The 14,907-nt window shown below is 34.3% G+C and overlaps 1 protein-coding gene across 5 annotated transcripts in view; it reads right to left on the reverse strand.

Annotated features, from left to right (window-relative positions):
• Positions 1-14,907, reverse strand: part of LOC150107782 (eukaryotic translation initiation factor 4 gamma 3-like) — a 949,069-nt gene that overhangs the window by 58,928 nt on the left and 875,234 nt on the right. The window lies entirely within an intron of this gene.

Below are 14,907 nucleotides of genomic sequence, written 5' to 3' on the forward strand. Positions count from 1 at the left end.
ACAATTATAATGAACCCATCAGGATATAGTGTAAAAATTATGTTATTAAAAGACACTGTTGGATTCTGAATAAAGAGAATTGGAAATTATTAATACTTCATTCAGAGTCCAACATAATCTGCCATTCCCTAAGCCAAATTTGCTCATCAGACTAATAATCTTTGTTAATACAAGGCAACTTTCAGAAGATGCTGTCAGCCATACATGCTGATGAAATACATCTAGTATAAATAAAAAACATACACAAGTTAAAAATCTGGTTATCTATTGTTCAAGCAAATATACCTGTAATGAATCGCATACAAAAATATCCAACACATTGTCATATTATACTTCTTCTAGGGCACTAGGTATATGTATTATATTCTTCAGGGGGAACTGGGATATCTATGGCATCTGAAGATGGTCCATCTATTAGAGGGTCTTGAGGCATGTCTTTGACCTTCTGTGGTGCATGTCCAATTATCCTTTATTTTTATTATTAGTGGATTTTCATGTAGTGGGACCATCTTTACAAGTCTTCAGGAGTTAGTCCATACCAATTAGACTCCTTTATATGCTCAAAGGAGATGGCAAGCAAGTAATATCATTCAGTTATGTTGTAAGTGTGAGAAGGTGGTATTGACATATGGGTCTGTTGACACTTGTTTGACAGGTACAGGGCATTACCTTTTATTGATATTCTTCTAGTCTCTGAAGACAAATGACTTAGTTATTCAGTTTATATAAAGCCCACAAGCACTGCACTGGTAGATTCTCACCACCATCCATGGTTGAAAGTGGACATAATCGAAACACTAAAAGACAAAGCACAACAGCTTCAACAACACAGAGAAGAGAAATAAAGAGTTTCGTTACCTCACCCATATTCTTTTCCTGGATGGATATAAGTACAAGATCAACAAGTTTTGACCTCACTCTAAGACTGATAAATAAACAAGACTTCACAGGTTTGGTTTACTGTTCCTTACATGCACAATGTTATGGCCAAATTTCTCAGTTTCTGTGGAACATAAAAGTGGCTGTCACTCCACTATACAAGCTCTCCAAATTCTTATTCAATCAGAAATTTCCTCATCCTCCTCTCAAGGATCCAGGTGTCTTCAAGATTAACTGTTCACGTGTGACATTTGCTATGTCAGTCAAACAGGGCATTCCAGAGAAATCTGCACATCAGAACACTTCAAAGATTTTGAAAAGAAAACAAACAAAATTGCAAAAAAACAGAAAGTATGTTAAACATAACTGTTTTTTCAGGAAATTTAAAATGTAATAAGAATTATGGTATAATCCTGCACTGAGTCTAGTCTTCATTAATCAAATTCATAATAATAAAATTATGGAGACAACTATTTGTGTCATAAAAATAACTTGAATTAAATATTAACCAAAATAATTACCTAATGCCTTGGCCTCCACATGAAGGCCATCATCTGGAGTATACATATGTATACAAAGAGACAAGCTACATTATAATAGGCAAAAGTATACTAAAGTAACATTAATTCAGTCAGCCATTAAATCTACTGGCCTAACCTCTGGTGAAAAAATAAAACCTCTGATCACTGGCAGTTAAATGCAAGTGGTCAACACCTACAATTAATGGTGAACTTTCACTATTTAATAAGGCATAAGCCCCACAGGAGCACCTTAGAAATGTTAATAAATTGGATGTTATATACCAGAGGTGGCCAGAGTTTTTGCAGTAAGAGCCATAGTTACCTACCAGAAATTAAGAGCCACAAATTTACTTTTTGGAACATTTTTAAGGGCAACATCAAAAGCTTCCTTAATATCAACGCCACGAGTACTATCTTTTAATGCTATTAAATCTAATAATTCTTCTTGCGTCACTCCGTCCTCAAGAACAAAACAAATAAAAATTGCTAATTGTGGTTGGTCTGTAATGTCAGTTGATTCTTTTGTATCTTTTTAAATTTTCTGACAAGGTAATATAAATATAACTACATTGCAGAACAGCAATGTAGTTAATTGAAAAATTAAATTAAAAACAATAGAAAATTAAGAAAAATTATAAATAATTTTTATTTGTTAGTTGAGTCACATGCGGCCACCATGGTTATATACCATATTGAAAGGGACATTAAATTTCTTCCATCAAAGCAGTTTTTATGTAGCGCCCACACACAAAATGTTATTTTGTAAACCTATAATACATTCGTACCACATGTGGGTTAGATTTTTTCTTCTATTTTTGGAGGGATTAAAATCTGTGGTCTGCTGGTTGAAGAGCAGACATGCTAACCATTCAGCAAACCAGGCCAGTAAAGCTAGAGCTCTGTTATTTGTTTGGCTACAGATTACTAACACAGAAAGATAAATTAAAACAAAAACATTATTGATGGTGACCCGTACATGAAATAAGAACTGAAATTATTATTTTCTTTCATAGTTACATGGCAATCAGCATTCATTCTAACAAATTATGGAGACAACTACCAAGTTATAGTAATAACTTCAATTTAATATAAACCAAAATAATTATCCGATGCTTCAACATTTAACTTCATATCAAGGTCATTATCTGGTGTGTGTGCACGCGCACACACAAGGATTTAAAATTGCGATGTAGCTTAAAATTATCAAAGTGCATTACATCGATTTTTTACCTAAGTTTCTATGTATATTTTGGAAAATATTGATGTAGTTAACCCTGTGGTAAGTGAATGTATTTACTGTTTTAAAGTCAAAAACAAAGGCAATGCTTTCCCATTGGGGAACTTTGTATATAGTTATGTGTAAGAGCACAGAAAAGTTGTTTACTAATTTTGTATATAAGAGTTGCTTACAAGCTCTGTGCTAACACCTTTAAAGATAGTATCTAAGAGTGCTGCTAGGTTTAGAGAAGTTTTCGCAGCCCGAAAGGAGAAACAAAGTATCAAAGAGGTCCACTAGTTTTAGAGACAAGTTTCCATGCAGAATACAATCAAAAGATTGCACGGAGGAGAACATAGAGCAGGTTAAACTAAAAAGAAGATGAAAGAAAGAGTCATGCTGAATTCTTTGGGGTTACTAACCTTAGTGCAAGGCCCTGAGATTGCAAAATAAAAGGGGACTGAGCAGAGGATAAGGGGCTTCCAGTTATCACCAGAGAGAAGGAACAGATGCGGGAGTCCATAAGAGAGTCAGTTGGCAGCAGTTAGAGTTATTGGAAATGGCAGATAGAAAAGCCAGTCGTCAAGACCTTACGGCGAGCCCAAGTAGAGGAAATAAGGCGGTGTAAATTACCCGAAGCAACTTCGCTCAGAAGATTTTCTTTTTCGCCGTGGGAGAACAACCTTTTGCCGGTCACAGCCCACCATTTTCCCAATGAGATACTGCTGATTGCCAGACATTACTGAAGGAAACCCGAGATCTGAGATGAAAGAAATGCCATAAGACTGTAGTGAAAGACTTTTGACTGAATGTGCGATGCAGTCTTTTGTAAGTTCAAACTTTTTGTATATTCCCTCTCATAGTAGGTTGTAGATGGACTTTTAAGAGATCGTTCAATAGTAATAAGAAGTGTCTTTAAGAGAATCAATTGGCATGTTGGAAGTTGATATAAAATTTGTAAAATTAACTTAGCAGAAAGTTAGCTAACCTCTTTGCAAGTATACTGTTAGAATTGTTAGCAGAGAGTACATAAGTTTTTGAGTTAAAGAGATTATTTAATGTTGAAGTAAAAGGGTTCTAATTTCATGCTAAAAATTTTATAAACGGATAGAGAAAGCAATCTCCCTATTGTTTAATTCATGTATTATATGTAAATAAAATGTGTTTTAATTATTTGTTAAAAGAGTGCTGCCTGATCCTTTATTTTACAACTACACTGTTCCTAAATAAATCGGACTTGTGAGTGGGAAACAACTAAGGCATTAAAAGTGCAGTTTTATTACTTAAGAACCAAGACTGTTTATATAAACTTTGTTGACGGAATTTACACTAGTAAGAGAGAGAGAGAGAGATCTACCGGAAGTTTTATTGAGTCTTATGCCGAATATTTGATATACTGATGGTGCAGTCTGACAAATAAATTTTTCAGTGTTCATAGGCATACGGCTAGTAAATACAGAAGGTGGTAAACATAGTACATGGCAGAGTAAATGAGGAAGGTTACGAGAGAGAAAGCGCACACAGCTAATCAGTAATATAGAATAAAGATAAAGCTAATTAGAATAATGGCATAAATATAAATAGCAACAAACAGCATATTATTACAAGGAGACAAGCTAAGTTACAATAGATATAACCTTCACTGCTAATAAAGTGGATTTATATACCATATTGAAAGGAGCATTAAATTTCTTCCAACTAACATAGCTAATAAAATTCATTTAGAAACCTGCAACATCTTGAATAATACCAAAGAAATATGTAGAATCTTACTATAACAGAACTATTAGCTGTCAAGCATTAAAAGCTATTAAGAACACCATTATCAGAAAGGCTGCCAAGAGTAATGCCATGGTCATTTTCAACAGATCAGCTTACCTAAATCAAATAAATCAATTAGTTTCTGACAGCAACACATCAACTTGTGAACTATAATCCCCCTAACAGGATTACAAAGAAAACTGTTAAATTACTAAAGTTGTCATTTAATGGGCATCCGATACTGTTAGAAAGATATTATGCATGTTCTCTAGAATGTATGGCATTCGTAAGGCAAGCAAACAGTGTTCCTTGAATTGTTGAAGTTATAGACCACTCTGATTATCACCTAGCCAAGAAACTAGTGTCAATACTCAAGTAGTTGGTAGGTCATTCCCCTCCCTCCTGTATAAGAAACATCATGCCCAGCAAAGATGATTTATTAGTAATTTTTATGTTTCTGTCCTATTCATAAATGTTCAAATCAATGATAGAATTCTTCTCTTACAGAACATATTTCTGCCTGATATCATGGCTTCCTTTGCACTTGTACTATGTTCTGGTTACTTCAGGTGGCAAATAATTTTTATGTATAAAAAGACGGTATAGCCATGGTCTTACTACCATTATTACTCCCCGGCATTGTACTCTAGATCCCTTTACTTAAAATCTGACAGTTTAGCTTAGATATCTCGACAATGTTTTTTGCTATCTGGCCACATGGCCAACTTGATTAATGAGCAAGCTCTTAAACAAGAATTACAAATTATTAGCAATATTTTAATATGGCTATAGCAGAAATACACTTAAAAATAAGTATAAATTACAGTAACACCATGCTGGCCTGGTTGGCCAAGAAGTTAATGTATCTGCTCTACAACCAACAGGCTGCAGGTTTGAATCCTGCCATGGACATTTATGATTATCTTTAGGTGGGGGATGAATTTCACTGCCCAGTGCTAAACCACTGTCTTGCTTATTGAAGGCCTGAAGTGGCTTGTTCCATGTTTGGTTTCTTGACTATGCAAAAAATAAATAAAAATAGAAAAGGAAATTATAGGTTTACAATTAAACCTTTCATGGGTGGGAGCCACATAAAAAAATCAAAACAAAAACAACTCCTCCAAGGATTGTATTTGCAATCTTTGCTACATGGCCTCTGAACTTCAATTACCTATCTACTAACACTCCAAAACAACCCTCCCGCCAAAAAAAGCCTAACCTGGGGTATATAAAATTCAGTGCACCTGTAACTTAATATATATTGTTAAAACTAGATGCACAATTTCAACCCATAAAAAAATGCATACCAAATTTCAGTAAACTGGGCCTCTGTATTCATGCTTTTAACATCCTACACATTAATTGGAAAGGTACCTGTTCCTTACATCTTATAAAAACTTGGTATGAATGCAAATTTAAGGGGGGGCCTGTGAAATTTTGACCAACCATTAATACTGCTTTTGTTTTAATATATCTGTGAGTAATCTGTACGTGCGCGCGCGCGCGCACACACACACACACACACACACACACCAGATGATAACCTTGATATGAAGGTCAAAATGTCAGATAATTATTTTGGTTTATATTACATTGAAGTTATTACCATAACACAGTAATTATCTCCAAAATTTATTAGATGAAGAGTTGAAATTATTGCTTATATTCCTGAAGTGAGAGTTTGTTGGAGAATTTGAAACAATGTTAAAGTTATATAGGCTGAATGTGTGTCATCTCTAGTCTTGGGATTTATGTTCATGGCAAGTATTAGCACAATGAAAGAAAGAAGTTCCTTTTCCAATCAACTTGATGTATCACTTGCTCGTGTCCTTTTTTTCCTGGACCGGAGTCATGCATTCTGTTTCATAATATAAAGTAAGTTACAGGTCCAATAGATTCAGTATGCCCAGGGAGAGATCCTTTGAGGAGATGAATATGTTTTTCAATTGTGTAGAGAGTTTAAAGGTAGCATTAAGGTTGTAATTGTGTAGTGTTCCCTTTAATTTATGAAATGGTTATGTTTTTATAAGCTATATTACTTCCATGGTCATATATCCATGACCATATTTCTGGCACCTCAGAACTGCAATAGATTCAGGATGTATAGTCTGATGGAACAGATGAGATTGCCTGCTTTCAATGATGTTGGAGATTTTCAAGTATTAAACATAAGATTGATATTCTTGGTTTGTACCAGGTACCACCTCTATGCAAAAAATTTTTTTCTTATGGTTTGTCACTGAATGACACTGATTTATGACGTTTGAAGATGCTCTCAGGTTTTTGGCAAAGCTGTTCTGAATAACATATGAATGAAAGTTTTTGACTGATTTGGGGATACCACCATCCCTTCCTGATAAAGAAGAACACAATTTTCTCAATAGGATATTTGCAGGTATCTTGGATGTTTTTTGATTTATTTTATTTTATTTTTTAAAATTAGGCTGATGTGGAAATTGTTTCTGGACTTGGCTGGGGCCTATTGAAGCTCTGGGATATACTCTAGGATAAGAAACTCAATGACTGTGCATGGAAGTAGAATGCCAGGGCTACCCCAACATCAAGCCTACTCTGTCCCCCAGACTATGGGGTAGGCAACTTACTGTAAGACTAGCTGACTAATCCCCCACTTCTGGTTACCCATGGTTTGCAATGCACTGCATGCATGGTGGTCTGGAAAACAGGAGAGTAAAACAGACTCAGGAGAACTAGAGTGAAGAATATGGGGAAAGAAAGAACAGAAATAGCAGAAGACAAAAAAAAAAAAAAAAGAGCTTGTACCCTCATTGGGGTTCACTCATCACAAACAGAAGTGGATGCAGCTTAGTAAATTGCCCCCTTTAAAGCTGCACTAATTTATGATTTTCAAGGAGATACCAGAGAGGATTTTTTCATTCACTCAGTGTAAGGTTAAAATGTGTCATTTTTAAGATATGACCAATTGTATGTGTGCACCCCCCCCCTTTCCACAGAAAACCTGCAGATACCAACAGATATCTTCATGCTCATAATACAGGGTGGTCCATAAGTTACAAAGGGGTTTAAAGTGTGAATAACTTTTTTGATTATTAAAAAAAAATCTGCAGGTTCTGTATTTCATTATAACAAAAAAAAAAAAAAAAGAATAAAAATAATTAATAAATAAAAAACTTATTAAATGTTCAAACCACTTTGTAATTTATGGACTGCCATGTGAAATTTAATGGAATAATTACAGCCCAAAGAGCAGTTTATGAAGCAATTAAACAGCAGGTTTAATTGTTTCAATATTTACTCTGTCACAAAGACCTTCAGTAATACCATAGTTAAAATTGTAATAACACACAAGAAACAATAAGTCGAAGAAATGAGAGAGAGAGAGAGAGAGAGAGAGAGAGAGAATAAATAAAGACTAAAGTCTTATGCAGGATGTCCTCCACCGATGCTGTTGGTTAGCCTTAATTGGTGGGCAGGAGACCTAAGAATTAAAGTGTCCCAAATCTTGGGAAGTTTATCGCAATCATATATATTAAGATTATGACTGCTTTTTGAATCTGCTACTGATTCAAAAAACGGTCTTTCAAATTTGTATTTATTGTGATGGAACATAATCGTTTTCTTCCATCTCATTTTGTGCAAGGTATCCAAGGCACGATCAGCTAGACATGACTGAACACAGGTGTGGTGGCAGATTGATTTTTTATGTTCATCTAGACCAGGCATGTCAAACACATAGCTCGCATGAGACACATCGACAAGTAACATGCAGCCTGCCAAACCTTGTAACCAATATGGTTATTTAACTTTTAACAACACTGATTTAAATAAACATATTTAAAAAATTAACATTTCCATTTAAGATTATTTTATACACCAAACTATTCTGCAATTTCTAAAGGAAATAATGTTCTATTTGTCATTTCCAAAAACTTGTTACACCACTGCATAAATATCGAATTTTACTGGAGTTTAATGAGAGTCCATGTACGCGGCTACATCTGTTGACACAGCAATCAGAGGCTAGCCATCAGAAATTTTCAAGTCTTAAGAAAGTGTAGCGTTTTCTTTATAATTAATAAAGAATTTATAAAAATACTGTAGAAACCTTCAACCAGTATGAGTAAAAAAAAAAAAAACAATTAATTGAAGAAGAACATCGTAGTTTTCAAGAAAAATGGGAGTTACAATATTTTTGTACTCAAGGGAAAAAAAAATTTATGTCTGATATGTAGAAACTCAATATTACTGTTTGCAAAGAATATAATATTAAAAGGCATTACGATACAGATCATAAAGTAAACTACGACAAATATGTTGCAAAACTTTGTGAAGATAAATTGTCAGAATTAAAGTTGACACTTCAAAATCAACAAAGTGTATTTACCAAACCTATTGAAGATAATAGAGCTACTGTAAAAATCAGTTATTTGTTATCACATTTAATTGCAAGTAAGTCGAAACCATTCACTGAAGGGGAATTTATTCATGAATGTATTATTAAAGCAGTTGATGTGTTGTGTCTTGATCAATTAAAGAAATTTAAAAATATAAGGTTATCTTGAAATACCATTGCTAGCAGAATTGATGATACAACTGGGAATTTAAGGAATCAACTAAAATCGATAATTCCAACATTTCAGACCTATTCCCTTGCAATTGACGAAAGTACAGATGTACGGGATATCGCTCAGCTGGCTGTTTTTATTCATAGATGTGATATGAACTTAAAAGTAAGTGAAGAACTTCTAGAAATTATTCCGATGCATAATACAATGGGAGTTGATATTTCTGACGCCCCTATGAAAGTTTTGAATGAATACAATTTACCGTTAAAAAAGCTAGTTTGTCTTGCAACTGATGGTGCTCCTGCCATGACTGGTGTTGTTAAAAGAGTTGTTACAAATTTAAAAGAAAACTGCAAAGAACAAGGTAATAATAATTTTTAACATTTTCATTGCATTATTCATCAGCAAACACTATGCTTCAAATTTTTAAATATTGGACATGTGCTACAAAATGTCAGTAAAATTGTAAATTATATTGGTGCACGTGAGCTTAATCATCGCCAATTCAGTAACTTTCTAGATATACAAAGATATACAAAGTGAATATAGCAATCTACCTTATTGCACAGAAATCAGATGGCTTTCCAATCATAAGGTTTTAAAGCGATTCTTCAAATTGCTGGATGAAATTACCATTTTTTTTTTAGATTTGAAAAATTATGAATGTGAAATATAAAAAATTGATCAATGGATAAAGGACCTGGCTTTTTCAGTTGACATTACAAGTCACCTTAGTCAACTTAATCTTAAGCTACAAGGCAAACATTAAGTAGTTACCATGTTATTTGATAATATTAACATTTTCAAACAGAAATTATTACTTTGGTAGAAACAAATTCAAAAAGAAAATTTATCCCATTTTGAATGTTGTCAATCATCATTGCAAAAATCACCGAAATTGAAATTTTCAGAATATGCCAATCAAATTAAGTTATTAGAAAATGAATTTAAAAGAAGATTTTTAGATTTTAAGAAATACGAAAATCAGTTTAACCTATTTACTTCTCCTCTATCGATTGATGTTGAAACTGTTCATGACAATTTACAGTTGAAATGAATCAAAATTCAGTGCAATTCCGTATTGAAACAAAAATATGTGGATATTGGAATTCCAAAGTTCTATAATTATTTATCAGTTGATTGATACTCCAGTGCAATTAGGCATATTTTATCTATGTTCGGTAGCACATATTTATGTGAACAACTATTTTCAACTTTAAAGAATAATAAAACTGTGGAAAGATCAAGATTAACAGACCAGTATGTGCAAGCAATATTAACAATAACTACAGCTCAACAAATTCAACCAAATTTTGAAGATTTTGTTAATGAAAAATGGCAAGTTTCTTAAAAAAAAAAAAAAAAAAAAAAAAAAAAAAAAAAAAAAAAATGATATGTATAATTTTATTTAAATATGTAAATTTTATATGTATTTTTGTAACATGGTTGCATTTTGTACTTATATACTCTAATGTTAATATTAAAAAATCTGTTTCCTCTTTATTTCAAGATTTTTTTTTTTTTTGTGGATTTGGTTGAGATAATCCATTAGTTCTTCTTTTGTATGATTCCAAATGATAAAGATGTCATCAACATATCTGTACCAAGTTTTTGGTTTTGGGGTAATTTGAGATAAGATTTTATCCTCTAGGTCTTCCATGAATAAGTCAGCACCAGTCTCAATCTATCGCAGTATGGTGGCTGCTCTTCTAAGCACGACACCCAGACCAGTACCTAGGTTGTCTGCGGACAATTTGGTGCCAGCACGTCACACCTGAATAGTGCAGCGTAGGAAGCAGCTGCTGCATAGTCTCAACGGCTGCCTATGCGGCAGCTGCTTCCTATGCCTCATCATTCTAGTGACCTCATTGCCAGAGCGATCGCACCGTGATGGTACGAAAGCAACTCCGGTCAGCGCTGCCTTTTAACGCGCGAGGCACAAATGGTATCGTTGCAGTGGCTAGGTTGGATTCTGACATAGAGGCATTCAGTCATAATCCCACGGATGGTAGCTTCGCACCATTGGTCACTCGACCATGCACATGTACCAAGAGTCCGAACCTGCGGTTCCTCTCGTACTGAGCAGGATTACTATCGCAACGACTAATCATCAGTATGGTAAAACTCACCTATAATCTTTATCATCAGGTTATACTTTCTTACAGTATACAATTGCATCAACATTGAGTTTCATCAATCACACTAGTACTCTCTTATAGTATAAAATTGCACCAACCTTGAGGTTGATCACCCACACAAGTACTCTCTTACATGTACAATTGCATCAACATTGAGTACCATCACTCACACTAGTCCTCTCTTATAGTATACAATTGCATCAACCTTGAGGTTCATCACCCCAACTTCACCTATTATGAAATCAGTTCAGACTCTCTTAGCAATGTGTCCCCGTCTCGCATTAAGGACTTAAAGGCGTTCAGTCCTTAATTGCATGTGGTACATGAACCTAAAGTCGTTCAGATCATGCAATTACCACAGTATGACTAATAGCCATACTTGCCACTATTATTAATTCTACAGACCTGTGTTATTCGTGCTCTCACTAATGTCAGGACAAGCACCAGCCTGGGCCAGACCACTAGAATTTCCTCTGAATAACTCTGATTTAAAAATCCTTCTTTCCCCAATTGATTGCAAGTTCCTTTCCTTAACCTAGCTTAAAAACTAACTAACTTACATACTAACTTAAAACTAGTAACTAAATTCCCCTTATCCCTATCTAGGAGTAATATATATTTCCTTATTCAATCAAAACATCACCATTCTATATATTCTTTCAGAGTCTTTCTATATATTCATTTAGAGTCTTTCTATATATTCTTTCAGAGTATTTCATAATTAAATGTGTCTACTCAGCATGTTCCACAATCCAATGAGAAACCCAATGCCACTGAGGTTGGGATAAGACAGATTCCCTACGTTATATGCTCATAGGGGAGCAGCGAGAGTCTTTAGGGCACTCTCACCTCTTCTCAACCCAAGACAATGGAAGTCAGATAGCCGAATTCCCTATGAAAAAGCTCATGTGCATAGGTGCACAGGTGGGATGGCAATTCCCCACATTAAGAGCAGCACTTAGGGCATACTCCTTCAGGGCCTCTCTGTGAGGCCAGCCGGACCTGATATAAGGCGTGAGTGTCATCAGGAATTATCAAGTGTGCTATTTGCACTCACCAGGCTTCCCCTGGTGATTTCCAGCAGCTATCAATGGACTCACCCCAATGACTTGTGCTACTGAAAAAGAAAAATCAAGATGATGCCGTTTCAGGACAATGGCTAATCCGGTAAGTTGTTTGTAGACTGTTTTTTGCCAAATGAAATAGTTCAAAGTTAAACAATGATTGAACAAAGTAGTGATGTTTCTTGGGAACAAGTTGTCTAAGATGTTGATGACTTCCACAACTGAAATGTTTGTAAACAGAGATGTGATATTTTTTAATATAAGTATCTGAGTTGTGAATGTGTTGTTGTAAAATCTTGGCTAGAAATTTAGACGGTTGGTAAGTAGGAGAATAGATTCCATCAACTATTGGACGTAATGGTATACCTTCTTTATGTATTTTAGGAACGCCATACAATCTTGGAGTCAATGGGTGCATGGATTTTTTAGCTTTCTTGTTAAGTCTATGGGCCAGTTAATTATTCCACGTAATAGTTCATTGGTGTCATTATGGTTTCTTTGTGTAGGATCTGTACTGAGGATGTCATAGACAGACATGTCTGATAATAGATTTTTAATTTTTTTTCATAATCTTTTGTATTTAAGATAACAGTATTGTTGCCTTTGTCAGCTTTAAGTATGATGATGTCTTTATTATTCCTTAATTTGAGTGGTGTTCTTCTTTCCATTTGGTTAGAGTTGGTGTTAGGAGATCTTGACGGAGCGGAAAGGATTATGCTGCTTTTTAGTCGTAAGTCATTAGCTATTGGGTGTGGTGGCAATGAGATGGCTTTTTCTAAGTTGCAGACGAACTCTATTTTAGGAATAGCAGTAAGTTTTAAGGCAAAACGTTATCGGGATAACGTTATTGTCTCGACATCTTTTTTAAAAAAGATGTCGAGACAATAACAATAATAATTTTGTATGAATTAGAACTGTCAGTTAAAACCTAGTCTATTACCTTCATATAGCTTACCAATTGTATTCCCCGAAGATGCTGATAGCAAAAATCAGCGAAACATGTAGGATGATAAATTAAAACCCACTTGACTAACATTCAAACAAAGTGTTTTATTTATTATACAAGTAGTCAAGGAAGAAAATCACTATGAATAGGATCGACGAGATCACAAAACGAAAGGTACGCAATCTTGAAGGTTTAAAATGTAAAAAGGCTGTGTTTAAACCATCTGACTTTTTTAAAAAGATGTCGAGACAATAACGTTATCCCAAAATTTCTTCATCTCAAACAATATTTTAAAACAAAAAAAAAGCTAATATTATTTACCACCGAACTTCATTTGCCCTACTCCGAGAACCTTGCTCAGCCAATTAGACTCACAATGCTATGACTTGTTCACAGACATCTTTAATAACCTTGACATAGAGACCTGGCAACTTTTAGATAATGTGATTAGCAACAGTTATGCCAAAACCTTTAGTTACAGAAAAAAGATGCAAATTGATCAATTCAACTTGCTGTATGATAATCACATTAACTCTAAACCGTCTCTACCAGATAACCAAGTGATAATAAACCTATCTAAACACATTTTAACAAAACCTGAGATCTCAATTCTCAAAAAAGGATTCAATTTTGCCTTAAAACCTACTGCTATTCCTACTCAAATTAAGGATTAATAAAGACATCATCATAATTAAAGCTGACAAAGGCAACAATATTGTTATCTTAAAAACAAAAGATTATGAAGAAAAAATTAAAAATCTATTATCAGACACGTCTGTCTATGACGTCCTCAGTACAGATCCTACGCAAAACAACCATAATGACACCAATGAACTTGTTCACAGACATCTTTAATAACCTTGACATAGAGACCTGGCAACTTTTAGATGATGTGATTAGCAACAGTTATGCCAAAACCTTTAGTTACAGAAAAAAGATGCAAATTACGTGGAATGATTAACTGGCCTATAGACTTAATAAGAAAGCTAAAAATCCATGCACCCGTTGACTCCAAGATTGTATGGCATTCCTAAAATACATAAAGAAGGTATACCATTACGTCCAATAGTTGATGGAATCTATTCTCCTACTTACCAACTGTCTAAACATCTAGCCAAGATTTTACAACAACACATTCACAACTCAGATACTTATATTAAAAACTCACAACATTTGATTGAAAAATTAAAAAATATCCCTATATCTGAAGAAGATATACTAGCAAGCCTTGACATCACATCTCTGTTTACAAACATTTCAGTTGTGGAAGTCATCAACATCTTAGACAACTTGTTCCCAAGAAACATCACTACTTTGTTCAATCATTGTTTAACTTCGAACTATTTCATTTGGCAAAAAACAGTCTACAAACAACTTACCGGATTAGCCATGGGTAGCCCCCTCTCTCCTTCTTGTGCTGACTTATTCATGGAAGACCTAGAGGATAAAATCTTATCTCAAATTACCCCAAAACAGAAAACTTGGAATCATACAAAAGAAGAACTAATGGATTATCTCAACCAAATCAATAGTTTCCACCATACCATCAAATTCACATTAGAAATTGAAAAAGATGAAAAACTTGCATTTCTAGACATCCTAATAAAAAAACAAACCAATAACAGTATCAACCTGTCTGTGTATAGAAAACCTATGAATACTGGACGTTATCTCCATTTCAACTCATCACATCATATATCCCAGAAACTTAGCATTATCCATATGCTTAAGAAAAGAGCTATACATTACACAACAGACCAAGATGACTTACAAAAAGAATTAACTACAATATCCAGAGAGCTATCCTTAAATGGTTATCCTAAAAGACTCTGCAACAA

Source organism: Typopeltis vanoorti, chromosome 4 (genome assembly GCF_054136105.1).
Source record: "Typopeltis vanoorti isolate ZY-2024b chromosome 4, IOZ_Tvanoo_1.0, whole genome shotgun sequence".
NCBI classification, from domain to species: Eukaryota; Metazoa; Arthropoda; class Arachnida; order Uropygi; family Thelyphonidae; genus Typopeltis; species Typopeltis vanoorti.